We start from the raw sequence: 5,902 nt of genomic DNA, 5'->3' as shown, positions 1-5,902 counted from the left end.
TTTTCTCAGGAGCTACAAAGATCTCTTTCCCATTTTGAAGCTGCCACACCCCAGCAGCCTCACCCAGGGCCCCAGGTGTCGGGTGTGTCTGGAGGGGCAGCTTGTGCCTTCCTGGTTCTTAGTGGCCCAGGCCTGGCCTGCCTGTGTGTGATGGGTTCACCCCCTGGGGAGAAGCCAGCAGCTCAGTGACCGTTTTGGTAGACTGTGCTCTGGGACCTGAGTGTCTGCTGGTCACCTCAGACACTGGGGGACTGTGGTCCACCTAGTGTTCTTTCTTCATCAGAATCTCAGACTCCTGGTAGGAGGCAGGAGGCAGGGCTACAACTGATTTGTCTTTTCCATAAAGTAAGTAACGGGTAATTTGCCAATATAGCCTTCTTTCTGAGGGAAATGAACTTCAATCAATAAATAAATAAATAACCCCCCCCCCCCAAAAAAAAACCCCACACCAATACACATCATAATTAAAATGGCAAACATTAAAGACAAAGAAAGAATCTTAAAGACTGCAAGAGAGAGACAGAAAGTCACCTACAAGGGATCTCCCATTAGACTGTCAGCTGACTTCAGGCCAGAATGGAATGGCATGAAGTATACAAAGTAATTAAAAACAAGGGACTAATCCAAGACTACTCTATGCAGCAAGGCTATCTTTCAAAATAATCTTAAAGGTAAATGGCTTAAATGCTCTAATAAAAAGACATAGGGTAGCTGAATGGATTAACAAAAAATGACCCATATATATGTTGTCTACAAAAGACCCACCTTAGAACAAAGGACTCACACAGACTGAAAGAGAAGGGATGGAAAAAAATGTTCCAGGCAAATGTAAATGGAAAAAAAAAAAGCTGGGGTAGCAATACTCATATCTGACAAAATAGACTTCAAAGTGAAGACTATAGCAAGTGATAATGAAGGCCACTCCATAATATTAAAGGATCGATACAAGAGGATATAACTCCGGTAAACATATGTGCACCCATATACATAAAAAAAACTTCTGGAAGATTTTAAGGGAGAGATCAACAGCAATACCATCACAGTAGGGGACTTTAACACCCCACTGACATCACTGGATAGATCTTCTAGGAAAAAAAAAAATTAACAAGGAAACAGCAATCCTAAATGACTCACTAGATGAGATAGAATTAATTGGCATTTTCAGAACATTTTACCCCAAAGTTACAGACTATACATTCTTCTCAAGTGCACTTGGGGCATTTTCAAACATAAATTACATGTTAGGGCACAAACTAAGTCTCTACAAGTTCAAGAAGATTGAAATTATTTCAAGAATCTTTCGGATCACAATGGCATGAAATTAGAAAACTACAATAAAAACACTGAAAAACATTCAAACACATGGAGGCAAAATAGCATGTTATTAAACAATTAATGGGGCCGAAACCGGTTTGGCTCAGTGAATAGAGCGTCGGCCTGCAGACTGAAAGGTCCCGGGTTCGATTCCGGTCAAGGGCATGTACCTAGGTTGCGGGCACATCCCCAGTAGGAGATGTGCAGGAGGCAGCTGATCGATGTTTCTCTCTCATCGATGTTTCTGACTCTCTATCTCTCTCCTTTCCTCTCTGTAAAAAATCAATAAAAAAATATATAAAAAATAAAAAAAAGTTAAAAAAAACACAATTAATGGGTTCCAAAGAGATCAAGGAAGAAATAAAAAAAACATCCTGGAAACAAATGAAAATGAACATACAAAAACCCAAAATCTATGGGGCACTGCAAAAACAGTCCTGAGAGGGAAGTTCATAGCACTATAGGCCTACCTCAAAAAAAAAAACAAAAACAAGAAAAAGCTCTAATAAACTATTTAACATTACAACTTAACGAATTAGAAAGAGAAACAAACAAAAAAAAGCCCAAAGTAGAAGAAAGGAAATAATAAAGATCAGAGAGGTACAGATTAAAACTAAAATGAGGGATCACCTCACACCTGTCAGAATGGCTACCATCAACAAATCAACAAACAGCAAGTGCTGGCGATGAAGGAAGTGGAGGAAAGGGAGCCCTCTTGCACTGATGGTGGGAGTGCAGACTGGTGCAGCCACTATGGAAAACAGTAAGGAGTTTCCTCAAAAAATTAAAAATGGAACTGCCTCTTGATTCAGCCATCCCACTTCGGGGAATATATGCCAAGAATCCTGAATCACCAATCAGAAAGAATGTATGCACCCATGTGTTCATAGCAGCGTTTTTACAATAGCTAAGATCTGGAAACAGCCCAAGTGTCCATCAGTAGATGAGTGGATAAAAAATCGGTGGTACATTTACACAATGGAATACTATGCAGCTGTAAAAAAAGAACGAACTTATACCGTTCCTATGCTGTTTGCAACAGCATGGAGGAACCTGGGGGGTATTATGCTAAGTGAAACAAACCAGTCAGAGAAAGACAAATATCACATGATCTCACTTATATGTGGAATCTAATGAACAAAATTAACTGATGAACAAAGTAGGTCCAGAGGCATGAATACATGGAACAGACTGTCAGAGGGGAGGAGGGATTGGATGAAAGAAGGTGTAGGGATTAGCTGAAAATCATATACACATAACAGGGGACACAGACACAGTGTGTGATAGCTGGAGGGAAAGGGGTGGGCAGGTGGAGGTGGGCCAGGGGGCAATGGGGATGGAAAGAAACTTTGCTTGAGAGTGGTCTGTGCATGGCGCACTGTGCAGATGATGTTTAATTGAACTGTACACTTGAAGCCTGTATGCATTGCAAACCAATGTCATCTCTACAAATTTGATTAATTAAAAAAGAGTTGAAGCTAACAGGAGGGCAGTTAACCCGCCCCCATCTCTGCAAAGGCATCAGGGTCCCTGGACAGTCCCTTCTTCACGCCTCACCCCTGGGCCAGCAGTTCCATGGAGCTGGGCGGGGCAGTGGCAGCGCCCAGTCCTGGGAACTCATCTCAGTCTACTCCATTTAAGCCTTAAAAGGGTCACCATGCCGCCTGGGAATAGTCCCAAAGTGCCCCCCTGCCCTCTCTGGTGGCTCCTCCCACCCAGCTGGGCTGGGCCCTCTCTAGGAAGAAAAAAGGAGATGAAGCTGAGAGGAGGCCTTGCAGGGAGCCAGGCACCCACACCCACAGGTGCCCACTGCCCTCTGCCCTCTGCCCACTGCCCTCTGCCCACTGCCCTCTGCCCTCTGCCCACTGCCCACTGCCCTCTGCCCACTGCCCTCTGCCCTCTGCCCAGGGCCGAGAACGCGAGAGCTGAGCACCCCTCCCTTAGGTCTGGGGCGGGCGGCAGGCGCCCTGGTGGCCTCTGGGCTCTGGGACCGACCACCCACCGAACGGCCGCCCCGGGGGCCGCCCTGCAGGCCCCGGCGGGTGGGGCGGGTGGAAGCGGGGAGGGCGCCCTGGAGGAGGGGGCCTCTCCTGGAAACGCCGCAGGAGAACTGGGGGCGAACGCGGGGACCCAGGCGAGGCGGGCCTCCTGGCGGAGACCAGAGTGGCCACGAGCCGCCCGCCCCGCCCGCTCCCCACCCGGGTCCTGCAGGGCCGCCCGGGGTGGGTCTGCGACTCCCGTGGGAAGTCGGTCCCCGGTCCCCAGACCAGCCCTCTGGCGCCCGCGTGGGCAGCAGGGCGGCCCGGAGAGGCCGGAGGGCCCCTCCCCGGCAGCCACAGCCGGAGGCCGCGGTAGATCTCCGGGTTCGGGCCTCGGAGGAAGCACGTGGGGAGGGAGAGAAGGTCTGCGTCCGGGGTCTGAGGCTGTTTTAGGTTTAAAGCAAATTACCTTTAACTCCTAAATTTTATCTCCTGAAATTTTATCGCGGCTTTTCCTCCTTTCTGGCCCAGAAGTGCAGTGACTAGTTTGTATCTGATCAAGCCTTCCTACCACTAGCCGAGTTCTTTCCTTTTTCTCCGGCATTAGGTGAAAGATTAGACATTAAAGAATTTATCCGGTGTGTATTTAGGAGACAGACAGTCACAGAGCAGAAGAGCTGCCGTTGCTTTCGCCTGAACTCAGAGCACTCAGGCTGGCCCTGCAGCCGGCAGCGAGGCCTCCTTATATTTACATACAATCGGGGACCAAGGGGACCCTTGTCTGCTCACTCGGATCACAGCGGCCTGGACTGTATGTGTGTTCCCGCCTGCCTTTCGGGGGTGACACAGGCTCCACGGGCGAGGACCCGGAGGAGAGCTCCCTCCCCACCCAGGGTGTCGCCTGCTGCCATCTGCCTCTACTTGAAGCAACTTGGGTTAGGATTCGTGATGCATCTGATTTGACTTTGAGATGAGGAAGTTGCCTGCAGCCTGGGCCACAGTGCTGGGCAGCGCTTGGTCAAAAGGGGAAATGGGATAAAATTCCACCGCCGAGTGGGAAAGATTTGCTCCCTCCTAAGAGAACTCCAGAGAGCCACTCCCGCAGGCACGGGGTCGGGCTAGCCGCTCCCTGGGGAGCTGCTTATCTGGGTCCAGCTGCTGGGCTCCTGCGGGGCAGCCACCCACTGGGGCCTGTGTAGGCCGTTCTCCCCATCGGACAGTGAGATTGTCACAAGGTGGGGCCAGGGGCGGAGCACTGACGGTTGGCAGCACTCCGGCCTCCTCATGAGCCCTCTGGGCCCACGGTCCTCTCTGACAGCAGAGGTGGTTGTCAGGAGCTGAGGACTGGCCCCTCTAAAGCCTCTCTCAGCCTCCACCCCAGCCTCGGCCCTGCATGGGGAGAGGGGGGCGTGCGGGGAGGTGAGGGTCGGGCTCTGGAGCCAGATAACCCCAGATCAGAATCTCAGCTCTGACTCTCTCACGAGAGGAGCGTGGTGCCCTGGCGGACATCTGTGGGCTCCCTGCTGGGCCCAGACCAGGGCTTGGGGCAGTGGTGCCCACGGGGAAGTGTTTTGCTGGGGTTTGTCCACCCTGCTCTCCTGGGCCTGAGGGAGACCACCAGCCATGTGACCTTCACCAGGGCCTTCACCCCAGCGGAGCTTGTTTCCCTTTCTGCAAAATGGGTACCATAGCATCCTCCGAAGGCTTGCTGGTGGTCAGGAAGGACACATCTACAGTAGTTCCGGATGAAGAGCAGCCTCCACTCTGACTTACCATTTGGTAGAGAACTGTCATCCAGGTAAAGACGCGGGGGGCTGGCCAAGGCCCGCTCTGCCTCCGGGCCATGAAGGGAGACTCCCCAGGACTCAGCCCAGAGGGTCAAGTGACTGCAGGTGGAGGTGGGCATCTCCTGGCAGCCGGTGCCAGCCGCCTGTGCACCCCCCACCCCCCAGCTCTAAGGCATTCTCATTGTGTTCAGGACACTGCACCCTCTGACCCCAGCGGCTGTTCAATCAAATGCTCCGTCTTAATGGGTTTTGGGGTGTCAGGGTGCTTGTTCCAGTTCTCTGGGTTTGCTTCTAGGAGTTTGTGGTGCGATTTAATATATTTTAACAGTGTCACTGAGGTATAATTGACACAATAAACCCTTTCAAACCCTCCTCCCATGCTTTCAGGGACCCCAACAGAAGGAAACCAAGGACCCCTGGCAGGGGGCGGTGAGCATTGGCACCCAGGCCTGGCAGCTGGACTCCCTCCCAGAGGCCACTCTGGCTGGAGTCAAAACACTGACTAGGCCCATCGCTGCTGACCCGCGGGGGCCACGCAGGGGCCCGCCCGCCAGCCCTCCTCCGGGCAAGCACCTGCGGAGCCCTGCACAGGCCCAGCGGGGCTTCTGTGGACTCTCGCAATTTGTAAATATTGGCTCAACTTTTTACAACTTTTTCATTAGGGTTATAATCATGGAGGACAGACGCACACCACGGAGGAACTGCGTGGAGCGGCCGAAAGGCCTCGCAGACACTGCAGGTCTCCCCACGAGGGGCGGGCGGGGCGGTCCCAGCGCGCCCGGTCCCGCCAGGGCGCCCCCTCCCCCCGCCCTCCCTGCGCGA

The sequence above is a fragment of the Myotis lucifugus genome, unplaced genomic scaffold, assembly GCF_000147115.1.
Source record: "Myotis lucifugus unplaced genomic scaffold, Myoluc2.0 scaffold_433, whole genome shotgun sequence".
NCBI classification, from domain to species: Eukaryota; Metazoa; Chordata; class Mammalia; order Chiroptera; family Vespertilionidae; genus Myotis; species Myotis lucifugus.
Note: the sequence above shows the minus strand (reverse complement) of the source record.